Here is an 18,311-nt window from a genome sequence, read left to right as displayed (position 1 = left end):
GAGCGGAACTGGAGGAGAATTAGAAGCTGTGGCCTTGTTGAAGTAAATGTGGTCTTATTGGGGAAGTTGTATCCCACTGGGAATGGGCTTTTAGGTTTCAAAGGACCTATATCATCCCCAGTGAGCGAGCTCTCTCTCTCTCTCTCTCTCTCTCTCTCTCTCTCTCTCTCTCTCTCTTTCTCTCTCTTTCTCCCTCTCTCTCTGTCTCCCCTTCTTTGCCTCCTAGCTGTGGATCAAGATTTGAGTTCTCACTTGTTCTTGCCTTTGCCCTAACATTATGGACTTTAACCCTCTGAAAGAGCAATCCCAAGTCAATGTTTTCCTTCAAAAGTTGCCTTAGTCATCGTATTTTATCACCACAGTAGAAAATAACAATGTTCTAAAAATGACATAAATAAAATTTCAAAGTTAAATTGTCTTTTATAAATCTGAAAACTGTTGGTATAGTCAATCTTTATGATATAGAGGAGGTTTTGTGTTTCATCTCTTTATTTTGGTTATAAGATATTGAGGTCAATGGATAAGTTTAAGGAGTTGGCTCTTTCCCTCTACCATGTGGGTTCCAGAAACTGAACTCAGATTGTCAGGTAGGCCAATGTGTACCTTAACCTGCTGGGGTTTTTTTTTTTATTTGAAACAGGGTCTTCTACTGTAGTGTTGACTTGCCTGGAAGTCACTGTGTAGCCCAAGCTCAAAGTAATCCTTCTGCTTTCTCTCCTTGTACACTGAAATTACAAGTATGTAATTTTTGGAATTTTTGTGTTGGTAAAATCCATCTAGAACTTATAATGCTTTTTAAAGTTCAGATAAATTTACTGTAGTAATGTCTAAATGTTTGATATACTATGCCCAGAATTGCATCACCTAGAAAAACTATAACCCCAAACTATTACTAATATTCTCAATGTACTCTCCTGTTTCACCATTTTCCAGTGTCTGGCCATGCACACACACACACACACGACACACACACACCATCCATTCACATACACACATAACCCACACATACTCATGCCCCACATACACATCACATACATATCACAAGCCACTCCCATGCACACCACACACACACACACACACACTCACATACATATGCACACTCACATGTACACCACACCCACTCTCACACAAACAGGCATGCACCCTCCACACCCACTCCTACAAATACACACACATAAAGATATCACACACAGAGTCACAAATACAGTGTAGTGCGTTATACATTCCTTTGAAATCTGCTTGTCTCATGTTGTGCGTCCTCTATTTCTGCCATGATGTTCCTGCCACCGTGATAGTCTGCTTTAGCACACGTTCAGAATCAGCAGAGCTAAGGGGTGTGGACTCAAATCTTTGGAACAAAAGTTAAAGGTCATGTATGCTGAAAATACCGACTTTTATTTCATGGTCTTGGGCAGGTGTCCGTGGGTGACTTTTTAATGTCAGCAGTCTTGACAATGCCACCCTTAGTGCCTGACACATCTTACAGAGAGCCACACTGTGGAGGTTGGTTACACATGCGCAGACAACTGAATCACACTGCTGGGCTTTTGTTTTGGTGGTGCCCAGGCTCAAACCTAGCTGCACATGGGAGGCAAGTGTTCTCCTACTGAGTTGTATCTCCAGCCCTTATGACCCACTCTCCTGCTTTTACTTTCAAATCTCAGGGATTACTGGCAGGAACCACCCCACCTGGCCTGGCTATCCAGGTCCCTTATCCCATTAACATCTCTAAACCCTATACTCAGGAAGGCAGATGGAAGACAAGCTTCCACTTCCATTTCTTAGCTGCCTTGGAAGTAAAAGTCTTTTAACTGAAAAGGAGGAGGAGGAGGAGGAGGAGGAGGAGGAGGAGGAGGAGGAGGAGGAGGAGGAGGAGGAGGATGAGGTGGAGGAGGAGGAGGAGGAGGAGGATGAGGTGGAGGAGGAGGAGGAGGAGGAGGAGGAGGAGGAGGAGGAGGAGGAGGAGGTGGAGGAGGAGGAGGAGGAGTAAATACTTCAATGGGCATTTAAGTTTTCTTACCAATCCGGCATTAGAAAAACAGTGACAGGAAGGTCAGAAGTTCAAAACTGGAGCACATGAAACCCTACTCAAGAAACCAAAAATAGGAAAAAAATAAATAACTAAAAAGGAATTAATAAATGATAGACACCCTTGGAACAACTTGATAGCTATACAAAATAATAGGGATGAATGCAGTTTCTTTAACCAAGTACTTACTCTTTGACATTGACATCATAATAAACCTCTTGCATTTAAAATTTTGATGAAGTTGCAAATATTTCTTTAAATTAATTTCTAAAAATTAGATTCCGAGAGTAAGTACTTTTGAAGTATTCAGAAAGATCAAAATTCTCCATGGACCCACCAATAGAAAATATTGTAGGGTCTATCTGGGGGGTGATGGCACACACGCCTTTAATCCTAGCATTTGGGAAGCAGAGATAGGCAGATACAGACATGTAGGCAAAACACTAGTCCATATAAAAAGTTGAAACTTTTATTTGAATTCCAAAGTATAAGAGTAGGAATTAAAATACCAAATGTTCTCTCTTCTTCTTCTTCTTCTTCTTCTTCTTCTTCTTCTTCTTCTTCTTCTCTCCTTCTCCTTCTCCTTCTCCTCCTCCTCCTCCTCCTCCTCCTCCTCCTCCTCCTCCTCCTCCTCCTCCTCCTCCTCCTCCTCCTCCTCCTCTTCTCCTTCTCCTTCTCCTTCTTCTTCCTCTTCCTCTTCCTCTTCTTCTTCTTTCTTTTTTGAGTCAGGTTCCTATGTATCCCAGGCTGACCTCAAGGCTACAATGTAGCTCAGGATGATCTTGAACTTCTTTCCCTTCTGGCTCTACCTCACAAGTGCTGGATTACAGGCATCCATCCTGCCCTGTCTATGCAGTCTTGGGGATAAACTCAAGGCTTTATGCATGGTAGGCCCCCACCTTACCACTTGAGCTACAATCTTGATTCTTTTTCTTTTTTGGGGGGATGGAGGAAACATGGTCACCTGTAGCTCAGGCTGAACTTGAACTCCCCACATAGCAAGAATGATCTGGAACTCCAGTTCCTCCCTGCCCTCCAAACTACTAGGATTCCAGGTAGTGCCGTTACACCCAGCAGTGGATTTTAGTCTTCGCCACCATTAAAATTGAAGTGCATTTTACTGTAAGACATTTAATCTCTTTTGTCTGAAATTTCTTTTTCTTATATAAAATAAGTTAAAATACCTGAATCTTTGTCCTATTTTCCCTATGAGAATCAAATAGAAATATCTATGTGAAAACCATTTACTGAATTGCTGTCTTATTATTCATATTGACATGCTGTTTGAAGCATGCCTGTGATTACCAGATGTGAGCTGATATTGAATATGAGGACATTTTTAAATACCTAAAAAGATTATATATGATTCAGTTCAAGTAAGTCACTGGACACTATAGCATATGGGGCTTGTGAATCATGATAAAACTATCAAATTTATATAGCTTGTATATAAGTTCTACATTTTCTTTTAAATATTTATTTATTTATTTATTTATTTATTTATTTATTTATTATGTATACAATATTCTGTGTGTATGTCTGCAGGCCAGAAGAGGGCACCAGACCTCATTACAGATGGTTGTGAGCCACCATGTGGTTGCCGGGGATTGAACTCAGGACCTTTGGAAGAGCAGGCAATGCTCTTAACCACTGAGCCATCTCTCCAGCCCGAAGTTCTACATTTTCTAAACTTTTTTTTAATGTGAAGTGAATTTATGAACACAATAGTTTGTTTCTTTTCAAGGTAATCTTTGGGGTATGTTAAAAAAAAAAGAACAAGATCACAATATGTACACAGTTGTTGCCGAGACTGCTCATTTGTTCCCAGCTGTCCAGACCAGAAATAATCATACAGAAACTATATTATTTTAATACTGTTTGGCTAATAACTTAAACATCTTTCTATTTAGTTCTTTTATTTTAAATTAACCCTTTTCTATTAATCTGTGTATCGCCATGTGACTGTGGCTTACTGGGCAAAGTTCCTGTGTCTGTCTCTTCCAGGGTTACATGGTTTTCTCTCTGACTCCGCCTACTCTCTTGTGACATCTATCTGCTTGGAATTTCTGCCTTGCCCCATTCTGTACCACAATAGACCCCAAACAGCTTCTTTGTTAACCAATGGTATTCACAGCACAGAAAGTAAAATCCCACATCACACAGGTTTTTCTAACTAACAACAGGCTATTTTTCTCTTTAATTATAAAATTCTTATAAGCAATTTGAAGTTTATAATAATGGGGAAGCATGATTTACCAAACAGTCTTTATTTCTCATTTAGAATACTTTTTATGCTAGGAGGTGGTGAACACCTTTAATCCCATACTAGAGAGACAGAGGAGGCAGATCACTGTGAGTTCTAGGCCAGCCTTGTCTGCATAGCTAGTTCCACAACAGTCAAGGCTACACAGAGAAATCCTGTCTCCAAAACTGAAACTAAAAACAAACAACCAAACAAACAAAAAAAGACAAATAAAACGAAAACCCTTTATTTATTCATCGATGATGTCCTTACATGTATGCAATGCATCTAGAACTCACTCTGTAAACCAGACTGGCCTCAACCTCACAGAAATCTCTGTCTCTGCCTCCAGAGTGCCGGGCTTAAAGGCGTATGCCACCACTACCTGGCCCCCTTTGTCATTTCTTACATAATTATTTTCTGGCAGTTTGCTCAGGGTAGAATCTTAAGAGGAAGAACTAGAGAAACAAAGGTGTGAGCATTTTGAGGCTTTAAGTGTATACTGTTAACTCACGAATTGGCTGGGTATGGTGGTCCCCATCTGTAAGCACAGCACACTTGAAAGGAGAGGCAGGGGAATCGCCACTAACTAGGCCAGCTTAGTTGCAGGTTTGATGCTAGCTTGGGCTTTATAGTGAGACCTTGTCAAAAACAAAACAAACAAACAAAAAAACCATGTGGTATTTTAAAATTCTTACCAAAAATATAATTTGCTTGTACAATAGGTACTATCAGATCCCATAACCTTTTTTCTTAAGCTATTTTTGAATTTATGAAATGACCCAAAAATCTTAAAATATTTTCAACATATCAATATATGTAACTATTTCAGGCTGCAATGAAAGTGCTGTACACATGCAGTAGGTGAGACCTGGGATCTCATAGGTATTGTTGCTTATAATGAATACCCTTTACTTTCTACTTTAACATTGATCCACAGCCCCTAGCACATGAATTTTAATGTTTGAAATATTGACTATATTTTTATAATTATTTAACTTCATTATATGTGCATTGGTGTGAAGGTATCAGATCTCCCAGAACTGGAGTTACAGACAGTGGGAGCTGTCATGTGGGTGCTGGGACTTGAACCTGGGTCCTGTGGAACAGCAGCCCACGTTCCTAACCCCTGAGCCATTTCTCCAGCCCCTTAAATTATTTTTTAAGTAGCATGAAAATATGTCAAAAGAATTTAAAAATCTCTGAGGTAGTATGAGAATCATGTTAAACCACGGCTGCAGAGATTCTAAGTCTGGGTGTCCCTGACCAGTTAATTCTATGTTCTAACTAAGTTTCTTTCCCTCTCTAGACTTCAGTTTGAGTCCAAATGGTAGAACTGTGGAAATGCTGGTCTTTCTGTGAGAACATGAGCCTCTACAAACGGGCATTTTCTTCAGTTGGTTCTTTTCTTCAGAATGTTGGTTAACCTAAGAGTAACTGATATTAAATCCCCCTCTTTTCTTTTTTTTTTTATTTTTGTTTCCAATGTTGGAGATTAAACCCCGCACCTCGTACATGCTAGGTACTGGCTCCCCGACAGAGCTGCACCTCCCACTGCTTTCTTTTCAGAAAGATCTAAGTAAGAATTTCATGTTGTTGATTCTACAGTCTTTAAAATGAACTCCAAGAAAATTATTTTAACAAAAATATTATTCCCAAATGACTTTGCTGCAGGAGTAGAAAATTTTAAACCAAGCAGATCCTCCTTATTGGCCAAATTCCTATCCTGCTTTTGTGTATGTTAAAAAGAAAAAAAAGATTAAGATTCCTATGACCAAGAGATGTATTTCTGCAGTCAGTTCAGGAAGTACATCATGTATCAACAGTTTGACTCATCTTCTCTCATTTATCTTTGCATCCTAGTGTTCAGTTTCCATTATGATGCATCGCAGACACTAAACAAATATTCAATGGCTGAATGATAGTGCAGGTGTTTCATATTATAGTAACAAGTTTGATGGAAATGTAAATTTAACTTCTACCTATGTGAGAAAGACTTCCTTATACGTTTGAGAATATTACTATTGAAACATCTTCTTGGGTATCTAAAGGTATATATACAAAGATTCATGGAGAGTAAGTTTAATATAAGTTATTACAATTCCTCTTCCACTGAGATCTGTTCAAACTAAGGGATCACATATGTTTGTCTTCTTTAAGTCCCTAGATATGGACGTCAGTTAACCAGGTACATGTTTTGAATCCGAGTTATGAAAATATACCCTTTTCTATTATAACATAAGGTGTGCTAGCTACTTCATTGCCTCAATATTTAGAAGATTTGTAGTTATTCATTTTGCTTTCAGAACACCGTTTGGAAGATTCAGTGTGTCTTCAAAACAACAAGAGTAAAGATCTTAGGTATTAAAAATAGTTTGTTGGAAATCATCAACTCAGCTCATAGAATTTTGACATAGATGGAAGGGCCAGCGTGTTAAGGACTGAGCAATAAATAGTTACTGTTTGAGGATGGAGTAATTATGATGTTTGAAAAGCCATGGTCTTTATTCATATGCTCTCTGTTTTGCTAAAATCATCTTGAACAATTTTCCAGCTGGAATGTAGAGAGTGAAGATAGCAACTGGCATTTTTTTTCTCTTTTCACTTTAGCATTCTGAAAAACAAGGATGATATATATATGTACATATATTTATAAACACATACAATAAAATGTCAATATTCGAGTGATGAGATTAGACAATTATTTCTACAAACAATTATTTCTGTTGAAATTCTTTCTTTCTTTTTTTTTTAGAGACAGGGTTTCTCTGTAGCTTTGGAGCCTGTCCTGGAATTAGCTCTTGTGGACCTGCATGGGTCACTTTGGCTACAGGAGTTCCACTTCTTGAACTAAAATTGCAAGATTTATTATTCTAATAATGTTCATAAAGTCACTCTTTTGATGAGCCATAATTTCTCTTTATGAAGAGTTTGTGTGCCAGTCACTCATGATGGAGGAGAAGATAAGTCCAGACTTTTGACATATTCTTATTCTCTAGGCCATTAATAAAATCTTGAAATCCCATCTGACTACAGGGGATAATGGCATATGATACAGCATCAAATAATAAATTTCAGGAACTCGATGTGTATGTCAGAGACTTCCTTCCCATTGTTGCTTGTGTTTAAAATCGAAGCTTTCCCTTGGAAAGAAGGAAGGAAGGAAGGAAGGAAGGAAGGAAGGAAGGAAGGAAGGAAGAAAAGAGAAGAAAGAAAAGGAAGTTGTCAAGCATCAACCTCCTGGTGGAGAAGATAATCCAGGCTTGCATTATCTTTGGGCAAATTTGTAGGGAATGAAATAGCAGGAGGTGTGAACTTTCTCCTGCTTATCTAAATTATCTGCTAATGGCAAAACATCATTGCAGTTACTTTAGGACCCAGAGTATTCGTCACAACTTCCAGGCACTGCTTCCCTTCACTGTCCCACCTTCAATACCCAACTGTTTTTCTGTCATTTGAGAAAGTCTCCCCTGCAAAGGGAAACACAACAACAACACGAAAACCTCCCCACTCTCCTTAGGTTTAATGTCTTTCATTTATTTTAGTTGGGGAGTTAGGGAATTTGGGACTTCTAAAGGTAGAAAAAAAAACCAAAAAGGACTGTGGCATCATGAACAGAAATTTTAGTCTTCCACTTTCAACACAGCAAGGCTATGCCGGAGTTTTGCAATTGTTTGCTTGCTTCAGAGCTTTGAAAAGTCAGCTTGCTTCTGTACCAAAAGACTCAGTTTGTCCTCCAGAGATCATCCCTCAGTGACCTATTTGGGATGGAAACTTAGCCATGATATTCACTCCCCAAAAGCACCCACCCCAGAAGCGCGAGGAGCCATCACCTCCCCATCAGCGCCAGGATCTCCTGGCAGTCTTTGTCCCTTCTAGACGTGGAAGCTTGGAGAGGAGGTTTGGTTTCCAAGGATTGGAGCGTTTGAAGGGCGGGGCCATCTCCAAGTCCATCTCCCCCCCCCCCCCTTTTTGTCCTCTTCTCCTGGGACGGGAGGGCGGAGCAAGGTCCCCCCCGCGGCCGCGTCGGGAGCTCTCTCAATGTCGGTCGCTCGAGGTGAGTGTTGGCCAGGGTGGCAGCCCGTGGCGTCGCGCCGCAGGTTCATTTCTGGAGTTCACCGCAGCCGCTCCGCCAGCGGCTTCCCCGGCCTTTGCCAAGTGGGTTTATGAGGTCGAAGGCGTGTTGGGGCGCGCTGGCGCAAGGCTCCTCCCCAGGGCTCATTCCCCCGACCGCGAAAGCCCTGGAAACCCCAGGTTTCCTCTGACCTCCGCTCCTTCCTCCCTCCCAGCTGCTGCGTCCCCGCGCCTTGGGGGGGGGGGGGGACGGTCCCCATCCCCGCACTTCCGAACCACGCCAGCCCACAAGGTACCTTCACGTCGAAGATATTTATCGCAGCCTCGGAATGCCAGCAGTTGATGGGAGCTTTCAATCTGAAATACGATTGCGATTATTATCGTTATTATTATTATTAGTTTGCTCGGTGCAGAGCTTTTGACAGAAAAAAAAGTCAGCCTTTTATTAAAGACAAAGAGGTAAATTATCAGTCAGGACGGCGCAGACCTGGCGCGCTTCCTTTCGTGGCCACGAGGAATTGATGGGGAGCGGCGGTCAGCACTCAGACACCCTTGGGGTCCCGGTAGGGAGGAGCTCCGGACAGATTGATTTGCTCAGGTCCCTTTGGCACCTGGAAGGAAGGGAGTCTTCTCCCTTTGCACAAAGCCAGGAGGGTTTTGCCGCGGAGCAGCCTCAGAGATCTTCCTACCCTTTCTTCCTCTGCTTTCTTTGACTCCCGGCTCCTTTTCGCCAGAGTCCTTTCTCCTCGCTTTCCTCTCCCTGACCCACCCCCCTTCTCTTCCTCCCCCTCCTTTCTTCGCCCCCGCACGCGTAGTGTCATTTATTTATTTATTTATCACCCCCAGCCATCAACACCCTTTTAGGGCTCCCGAGCTTTTCAATGTGAGTGGGAGGAGAAAAGGGCAGGAAGTGTTGACTGGAAGGGGGTTAGAGCGTGCGTCAGGGTGAGACATTCTGCCCTGGAATACACAATCGGGAAAATCTTGGGAAATGAGGATTTTAGATGTGCTTAGGAAACGCCGCTATCAGATGGGAACCAACTCCGTTTGCGCGTCTCCTTTGCTTTTATTGTATGGGTTTACCGGTCTAGCTGCCCCGACTGTGGGGGGAGGGGGGAGGGGTGTGAGTATTAAAGAGGACAGTCTCGCCCAGGGTCCTCTACACCGCGCCTTCACCGGATGCGCGCTCCTCAATGCGAAGGAATCCTGCAACAACCCCTAATTCAGGGACGGACAAAAGAAACTTTAATTAAGGTCTCTGCCCCGCGCGCCGCTTTTCTCTCCTGGGGCTGTTGATGTCCAGCTAGAGGATCTGAGAAATAGAAATGGTACCACCAGCCCATGCCCTTGAACTTCAATTGCTCCTGACTTGCTGCATTGATTTTTTTTTTATTTTTTGTACTGTACCCCTTCCCTCCCCATCACCCGTCTTAAATCAAATTAAAGCCTTAGGAAATCTTTGACCTGGTGAGAGAGGGGGTGGAAATCCGCTTCTTTGAGAAAGAGATAGTTCAGAACGATTGGGGGGGGGATTACACTAAATAAAATTCAAGGTGTGATGCAGGAGCTCGGCTCTCTTGTCTTCAACACCATGACACCTTATCATTAGGAGCGATGATTGTTACTTTCCAAGCCTTTAAGATGATCAGCCGGAAAGTGCAAACAACGCGGGGTGCGAGGGTGGAAAGTTATTTAAGTACGACACCACCCCCCCCTTTCTGGTGCGCCGTCAAAACATTTCACAAGTTCGGAAAAGAAAGTGGTGGCTTCTAGATCAGAATGATGGGTTCCTTCTCCTCCTTTCCATATCAGAAGAGACAAAAAACGCACAATGAGCCTTTATTTAGAGAGTGAAGACTTTAAAAAAAATACGTGCCAGTAATGGACAACTTAAGCCCCTCACTGGAGATACACTGCAAGCTGGAGAGGAATTAAAAAGCCCCACGTGGCTGATGTGGGTTTAGACTTGCAACCTTCAGTTCTTCATCTCTGTTCTTTGCAAAGATTGGCCTCTAGATGGATACATTTGAGAGACCCTCTGGAACCAGGGCTGGGTGCCTGGGGCAGGGCTGATGGTGCGAGACGAACAGGGTCCTCAGTGGGGGCTTGCTCCTCTGGCCAGGGAGGTCGGGCGCCTCTGGGACGCGAGCGCGCACGCCTGGGGCCGGCGGTCGCGCTCCTCGCGCCGCCTTTTCCGCAGGTCTTTATTCATCTCATCTCTCTTCCCCTTCTCCTCCTCCTTTGCCTCCTTCTCCTCCTCCTCTTCCTCCTCCTCCTCCTCCACCACCATCTCCTCCTCCTCTACCGCCACCTCCTCCTCTTGCATCTCACTGGCCTGGCCTGGCTCTGTGTTGTTCAGAGTGACAAAGACAATGTCCCAGCCTTAACTTTGCAACCACCTTGCCTCCTTCTGGGGTTCAGCGCGGGAGGGGGGCAGGCAGCAGCCGCAGCTTTAGCATCTCCTCCAGCTTCTCCTGCGCTTCTCCAGCTCTTGGATATTCTTCCTATTTTCCCCCAGCCCTTTTCTCATTTCTTTCTTTCTTTTCCTTCCTCTCTCCTGCAACGTTGTTGTTATTAGAAAGGCTTCGCGCACCCCCTGGTGCTCCGGCGTTTTGTGTGGCAGGAGCAGATTGTCTTCTCTCTTTCTGTCTTGCTTTCTCTCTCCCTCTGGTTGCTCATTATTCAGAGAGAGACACAGAGGGAGGGAGAGAGAGAGAGCGCGCGAGGGAGAGGGAGGAGAGGAGAGAGAAGAGGAGAGAGAGAGAGAGAGAGAGAGAGAGAGAGAGAGAGAGAGAGAGAGAGAGAGAGAGAGAGAGAGAGAGAGAGAGAGAGAGAGGAGGGAGGGAGGGAGAGGGGAGAGAGACGGATATCTCAGGTCATCTGCAGCTGCAGCGAGTCTGAGGAGCCGAGGAAGGCAGGGAAGATGGCGATCCTCCATTGCTGAGACCCGGCAGAAGCACATGAGACTCCCAAACAACTTCCACAACAATAACCCGAGCAGGAAGAGGAGAAAGAGAAAGAGGATAAGGAGGCGGTGGGGCTGGAGAACCCGAAGCACCTCCCGGCGCCGGGACGCTTCTTCTGTAAGTTACTGCAATTAACCACCACCTCCGGGGTGGTCTGAGTGCTCCGGGAAGGAGAGCGCGGGGCGGTGGAGGCACAAACGCGCTCATTCATTCGGCCAAGGAGGGCTGGCGACGCGGGGAGGAGAGGAAGTCCCCTGCATGGACTGGCTATGAGGAGAGAGAAGAAGCTAAAGAGAGGAAAGACCGAGGAGGAGGAGGAGGAGGAGGAGAAGAAGGAGGAGGAGGGGAAGGAGGAGGGAGAGCAGCAGGGGGAGGAGGAAGAGGAGGAGAAGAAGCTAGGGAGGAAGAGGAGGAGGAAGAGGAGAAGGTGGTGGTAGCTGTGGAGGTGGCTGTGCTTTTCCTGCTGGCTGCTCCTTCTGCCTTCTGCTGGGGGGGGGGGGGCGAGTCCTGTGGCTTAATTAATTTCGTATAGTTCTGTGAAGAGAAGAGAGGAGAGAGAGAGGAAAAAAATGAGATGAGTGAGAGGCTAGAGCTAGAGGCTTAGGACGGATGCTCCGAGTGTGGGGACAGGAGTAGGGACAGAGAAGGGGGGCGGAGGGCTGAAGGCCAGGAGAGACCTTAGCCCGAGCCAGAGGGAGCAAGCGAGGGGTCAGAGGAGGGAGCGCTCGGAGCGAGCGGCCCCGACTTGAGCGGGTTGACCTCTTTCTTTCTCTGTCCCTCTGCCTCCTTTCCCCTCCTCTGTCTGACTGTCCCCCGCCCGATGGCAAAGCCGTGCGGATTGGCACCCCTCTCTTCCTCAGGTATTTGGCTCTCCTCTCTCTCTCTCTCTCTCTCCTCTCTCCTCTCTCTCCGAAGTTGGGATGCGGGGTCGGGATGTGTCGAGGGGGTGGCTGCCGCCGCCGCTGCTGGGGAGGAGAGAGGCGATGAGCGGGGGGCTGCGGGCCGGGTGGGGGCGCAGGTTGAGGGACAGCTGAGGAGCTGTCTCCAAGCTGAAGGTTCAGAAGCGTCTGGTTGGAGGAGGACAACGGTTTCTGGAGAGGAGAAGCCATTACACACGCTTGGCTTTCCTCTGAGGCTAGGAGAAAGGAAAGCAGGGGCCTGGAGGGGGGGGGCGTCTCACTCCTGGTGCGGTTCCCAGGGGTCTGCCCTCCCTCCAGGCACGGGGGGGGGAGCCGCAGCCGCCCCCCATTGGAGCAGCCCCTCTCTTTCCCTTTCTTTATCTCCCTGTCCTCCATTTGCAAGCTGTCTGCTTTGGTTCCAGTCCAGACTCCAAAACACAAAGCTCCTTCTCACGTTCATTCTCCAGGCTGTTCACCATTCCTGAAGGAACCCTGGTTTTCTTTTCATTGTGGCTCCTAACCTACAGAGAGGGAAGGGAGGAGGTTGCCTGGAGTTCCTTTTATATTCCTCCCTAACCTTAAAAGAGAGAGAGAGAGAAAAAAAGAAAAGAAAAAAAAAGTTTCATTTTTAAGCACGCGCCTGGGATGGGAAAAGACCAACCAGTTGGGGCTTTCTCCAGGGCTCCCGGGGGTTGTGACTGAGTGTCTGTGTTGGCTGTTTGGCTTGGTTTGGTTTTGTTTCTGAAGGTTGCTTGCAGGTTTGGGGAGGAAATGACTAGTTGGGTTGAGAGCTGGGAACTGAGTCAGGTAAAGCCTTAAGCCTTGTCATGCTGTAGCTCCACCAGAAAATGGAGGAGAGCGGGCTTCCAGGAGACAAAGCTGGGGTTAGAAGTGTTTATAAAATTATGGATGTCTCCATTTTGAAGCTCTGATGGCGAGGGCTGGAAGAAGAGGCATGCCTGCCTACTCCTTCTCCCTCTCCTTGTGGTGGTTCCTCACTGTCTATTCATTAAGCAAGGAAATGAGGGCTTTTAAGGGTTCCTCAGATTTTTCTCCTACCCAAGGAGCTTTCACAAGTTACTGAGATGTTTGTTTCCATTTTAAAGTAAACTTTTGGAATTTTTTTTCTCCTTTGGAGTGGACCTGAAGGGTTTTTGATCTCCCTCAGGAAAGGCAAGGCAAAACCTAAAACATTTCCACTGAGATCTTCTCCCAACTTCCAGCAACTCCCAAGTCCCCTGAATGTCTCCAGGAAATGTTATTCCCTCAGTATGAGGGTGGTTGATGGTCCTGAGAATTTCTTTCTTTCTCGCTTTTCTTTTCCTTTTCTCTTTTGAGTTCTGGGGCTTGGTTATCTTCATTCTGATGCATTGCAAGACTTTATTGTCTGGCTTGGGGTGGTTTTTTTGCCTGAAAGAATAGACTATGTTCCTTCCAGATCTCAGAGGAACCCTTTTAGACTGGCAGTTTCTTCGGGTTCTACCTGTCTCTTCAGCCTGCTCCATTTGTGTGTCAGGCCTTCTTAGTTCCTTTGTTTCCCCCTTCCCTTTCCTTCTGCTGTTTCCCTCTCTGTGTTCTCCAGGATTGCAAGTCTTCAGAAATATCACTCTGTCTTCTTAACAATGTCACTATGGAAACAAATGATATCAGTTGAGAAAACCTTATGTCCAGGTATCTTAACCTTTTTAATTGGAGGAATTTATTAATCTTGTAGGAAGACATTTTGTGAGGATGGACTGAAAACAGAAGCCAGTCCTACCTCAGCACACACACACACACACAATGATGTGGAGCTTTTCACTGATTAGTTCTAGAGATCATATGTAATTGACCCAACTAAAGAACTGAATTCTGAAAAGCTTCAGGGATTTATAAAAGCCAACCATGAAGATGTTGCTTTTCCATTAGGAAAGGTAGCCATCTTGAGGATGAGGGAAGATGTTGGAAGGTTTTTAGATGGACTATTGAGATAGGTGAGGAAGGCTTCGCAGTGCGTTGCAAACTTGGAGGAGATTCAGAACCAATTAACAGATTCTAAGAAGGCTAATTGGACCTTGCTTTCAACTAGGGAGAAATGCAGAAAGGTAGCAGCTTCAACAGCAATAAGGAAGACATTGGTGAGCCACTCACACCGGCCTTTTCCTTGCCTTCTCATTATGTGTCAGATTTTTGTACGCAAAGTTCCTTCCGTCTCCATTTTTTGTGTGTGTGCATATTGAAGTGGTTTTCGATTCCAGATGTGATTATGTTCTGTTGAGTGGCTGGTAGCAATGTCATTCAGTAAATGCACACTGCTGTATATGACAACATCACATTTTTCAAACCAAACTGTTGTGTCATTAATTGAGGGTTATTGTTCTTCTGCGGGGTGTGAAAGGAGACAGGGAAATACATGGCTCTTTAGCTGATAATTGTCCATGGTCAATGAAGTAAAACCCTGTTTGTACAGATGAAGATGTATGGTTTTCAGTGGATGTGGATGCTCATTTAAAAATAGGATGTTCAGATCTTTGCCCCTTTAATAAAGACCTAGAATTCTGCAGCAGCATTTAGAAAAACAATTCTTGCCTGGAATCAGACCTTTCGTTTTTTCCCCCCCATTTTAGAATGCTATCTTTTGACTGAATCACTTTGGTCTTTAAGTTGTCGTGTTATATTTAAGTTTGGTAATACACATAGAGATGCTTTATGTTCAGCTTGGAAGTTTAAATGCAGTAGATAGCTGTCTGGGCAAGTAATTATCAGATAATTTTGCATCTAATTAACCGTGTGTTTATGTAAACATAAATATGTTGATCTTGAAACAAACTTTCGTGCTATCTTTTTTATGGTTGTTAATAGTGGGGCGAGTGGTGACTTTGTTTTAGTGGGTTGGCTGGGGGACTTGGGGAGATGAAAAGCTGCCAGTCACTAGAACAGCTTGACTCACTGTGCTTTCCCCTTGGAAATCAAATGATTTGCTGTCTTCTCAGGTAGGGTTAGATTCGAAGGCATCTGGAAGTGGGGACAATGTAGTACCTGAAAGATGTGTTGGAGTTTGAAAATGTAGTCTAACTTAATAATCTAAAAGACACTTCCATGGGCTTTGTACTTAATCAATATGGAAGTTATTCCATTTTGAAAGGCATTAAACCTATACGCTTGAATTGAGACAAATACTTTGAACTGAGCACCGTGAAAGGAATAAAAAATAAAATAAAATCAGTTTGAACATTCTTTTTTGCTGTCAAAGATTAGAGATCTTTTTTTTATTTGAGATATCAAGTCCATGATTATTCCTGTTATACAAGAGATAGTTGTTGATTCTTCTTATTCACTAATATTGCTCTCACTGGTTTCATACACAATACCCATTGGCCTGAAGACCCTCCTTACCTCATCCCCATCCCTACCCCATCTTGGAGACAACTTCTAGGTCCATTTTTCCTAATGTGTCTTCTGGAAGACAGTAGAAGGTGGGAATTCCAACTTTCCTAATGGGTTTTAGAGTACTTGTGGTCAGTTTCTTGAAAGAAGGAAGGATATAACGTTGCCATCAGAATGAGTCTTGTTTTAAGTGATGGAGTTTAATAGGGCCTAGTCTTCCTTTAATTATTCCTCATCTTGAGAGCTTTAGTTAAGGTAACCTTTATCTTCTTTCTGGTATGTGTGTCTTCCAGATTTATAGTTCATCCAGTTCCTTAATAGAGAATTGATGGGTCTGGGTTGAGTATTTTAAGTTGCCAGCCGAGGTGCTGGAGCACCGGAGTGCTATTTTGTCATGCCACAGTCAGAGATGAAGAAGCACAGAAGCAACGCATCCCAACCGCAGATTGTGCATGACTCTGACCGCATGTCTGAAACTATGGAAACTCCAGAAATTCCAACGAAGGTGGTCCTAAGCTCAGTCCCCAGAACTTTTGTGGCTGGGGAGAAACAGAAAGAGGAGAGGGAATAGGTTCCTGGTGTATGGACACAATTCAGTAAGAAAGACCTTTGTCAGGTGATATGTGTGCGCATTTGGGAGAGCAGTCTGTGGGAGTCCTGAGCTTCTGAAGTTGATGGCTTTGAGAGAAACATTATCTGGGTGTTGGTGACCTATTAATTGATTATGAGAAAACAGAGAAGAGACTAGATAATGCTAAAAGAAAATTCCTTTCCTTGTGTGATATGCCAAGACATCTGGCAGATGTTATGTGGGGCCCTAAGGAATGGACAGTTTAATTTTAGCCCTAGCAAGGAAATGGGAAGTTCTAAGCTCTTTTAATAGCACAAGTCTTAGTTTGGGGAAGGTTGCTTAAAATAATAAGAAAGGAAAAGAGGCATTTGGTGGAATAGGGAGCATAAACTGAGGGTTTGAGGGTGATAGACAAAACCAAGCAGAAACTAGCATCCAAAACACTAAAAACTGACAAATGTTTATATTATAAGTGAAGAATACTAAGGAGTTAATATTAATTAGACACAACTTCCAGTTTAAAGCTAGGTATTTTTTTTTATATACCTTAAAGAGATAATATATTTCAAATATCCTTCAGCGCCTTCATTTTACCCAAGAGGAAACTGGCACACAGGCATGAAGTGACTTGTTGCATAGGGTCAGAAAGTTCAGCTGTAACAAAGCCAGACCTAGAACACAGGTCGGGTTGGATAGCTGCAGCCTGATGCCTTTCCACTACCTCACCAGTTTCTGAGAGCTGTAGTCGTTCAACAGCTGTCCTCTGCAGGGCTGGAACTCTCCAAGAAGCTCGGCAGTCCTGCCCTTGTAGGACAGGTCCCTGGATTTTGTTGTTGCTGTTTGCAGTTGGATTTAACACGTGGGGACTCAGGGCATGAGTTCTTTCATGGATGAGGAGACTGATTTTGTTAGTGAACCTTCAGCTACTGGGTGGTAGCTGTATTTTTTTTTTTTTAAGTTTTATGTTTTCCTCTCTTGTTCTACCATCCAGAGCTTAGAAGTGCTTTTCAAATGCCCTTCTTTGGAAATTTCTCTGGTTCTATTGCAACTTTCAAAAGAGTCCACAATTGGACTCTGAGGATCTGTCTTGCAACATGGTGCAAATTCAAATTGGCTGCTGTTAGACATGTCGTTTTGTAATATTGATGAATGGTCAAGAGGTGAAATCTAGTCTTAACTGGTGATTTTCTGGTATTCACTACTTATTCAAAAAAAAAAAAGCCAAAGCCAACCAAACAAACAAACAAAAAACCATGGGCCTTCTATGCATCTTTTTGAATCCTAATTCTCTCTTGAAGATCAATGGCTTCCCACTTCCTCAGTAAACAGGCAGTCTCACTCAAATGACTTGGGCGAGTACTTTGGAAAGGGTGAGATGGGTTTCCATGTCTGTCTCCTCTTGGACAAGCGCGAGCAATGTTGTAAGAAAGAATAGTGATGTTTGGAAGTTTCCACACTTTCTAAAGCGTCTTCCAAACAAATGAATAAATTTTCATCTCTGAGGCAGCCCAGAGAAGGTAGCGCTGGATGCGGGACTTCTGGCAGAAACATAGTTAATGTTGTAAGCAGTTGAACCTCAGTGTGGCACTCCTCCAAATGAGTTGACTGTTGAAAATAAAATGTTCCAGAAGAACAGGGAGAACAGGAAAGAAGTTAAAACAGCATGGTTTGCATGCCAGGGCTGAAGGAAGAAGAAAAAGTCTAGGGTGGTGGTGGGGGGGGGTGGCGGGCAATGAAACCAAGGTGATCAGAGATGAACTGTCTCCTGGATTTATAGGACCCAGGAGAACTTTCTAAATCCAGGGACATGGATTTTTTTATGACTCTGGATGGAATCTGCAGCTTACTAGAAAGCTCTTCTGAGTTTTCTATCCCCTGAGCCATACGACTGATAAAGGAGAAGGCCATCAGAAGGGTCTTGGGTTTACAGTTCCTGCGTGGACACACTGCCGTCAGGTTGATCTTCTTGCTAAGGACTGTGGTCCTTAGCACTCAGAGCACCCATAAGATTTGTGAAGTCTTCAGATGTCTGGCTCCAGCGCCAATTGATTATGGGAGCCTTCGGGTGGGTGGAGTGACAGGGTAGGAGAAGGTGCTGGTAGCATCAGTCACCTCCCTTCTGTAGAGCACCTTGCTCCCCATCTTCAAAGCATTCTTTCTTAAT

The 18,311-nt window shown here is 44.1% G+C and overlaps 1 protein-coding gene and 1 long non-coding RNA gene across 5 annotated transcripts in view; one reads left to right on the top strand and one right to left on the bottom strand.

Annotated features, from left to right (window-relative positions):
- Nucleotides 1-7,793: 7,793 nt before the first annotated feature.
- Nucleotides 7,794-9,085, bottom strand: LOC142847338 (uncharacterized). The gene is made up of 3 exons (XR_012910147.1): nucleotides 8,833-9,085; nucleotides 8,642-8,702; nucleotides 7,794-8,029 (listed from the first exon to the last, which is right to left on the bottom strand). It is a non-coding gene; the product is annotated as an uncharacterized LOC142847338 (long non-coding RNA).
- A 1,604-nt stretch (nucleotides 9,086-10,689) lies between these two features.
- The window catches only part of Znf462 (zinc finger protein 462), a 133,133-nt gene continuing 125,511 nt past the window's right edge, over nucleotides 10,690-18,311 (top strand). For 3 of the 4 annotated variants that reach the window (XM_075967196.1, XM_075967195.1, XM_075967193.1), the window contains exon 1: nucleotides 10,690-11,428. The gene's annotated coding sequence lies outside the window, so the exon portion shown is untranslated. Of the gene's footprint in view, nucleotides 11,429-11,860; nucleotides 12,172-18,311 lie in introns of those variants that run through there. The other variant, XM_075967194.1, reaches the window with a different exon arrangement.

Source organism: Microtus pennsylvanicus, chromosome 3 (assembly GCF_037038515.1).
Source record: "Microtus pennsylvanicus isolate mMicPen1 chromosome 3, mMicPen1.hap1, whole genome shotgun sequence".
NCBI lineage: Eukaryota > Metazoa > Chordata > Mammalia > Rodentia > Cricetidae > Microtus > Microtus pennsylvanicus.
Note: the sequence above shows the minus strand (reverse complement) of the source record. Positions and strands in the feature narration are given on the sequence as shown.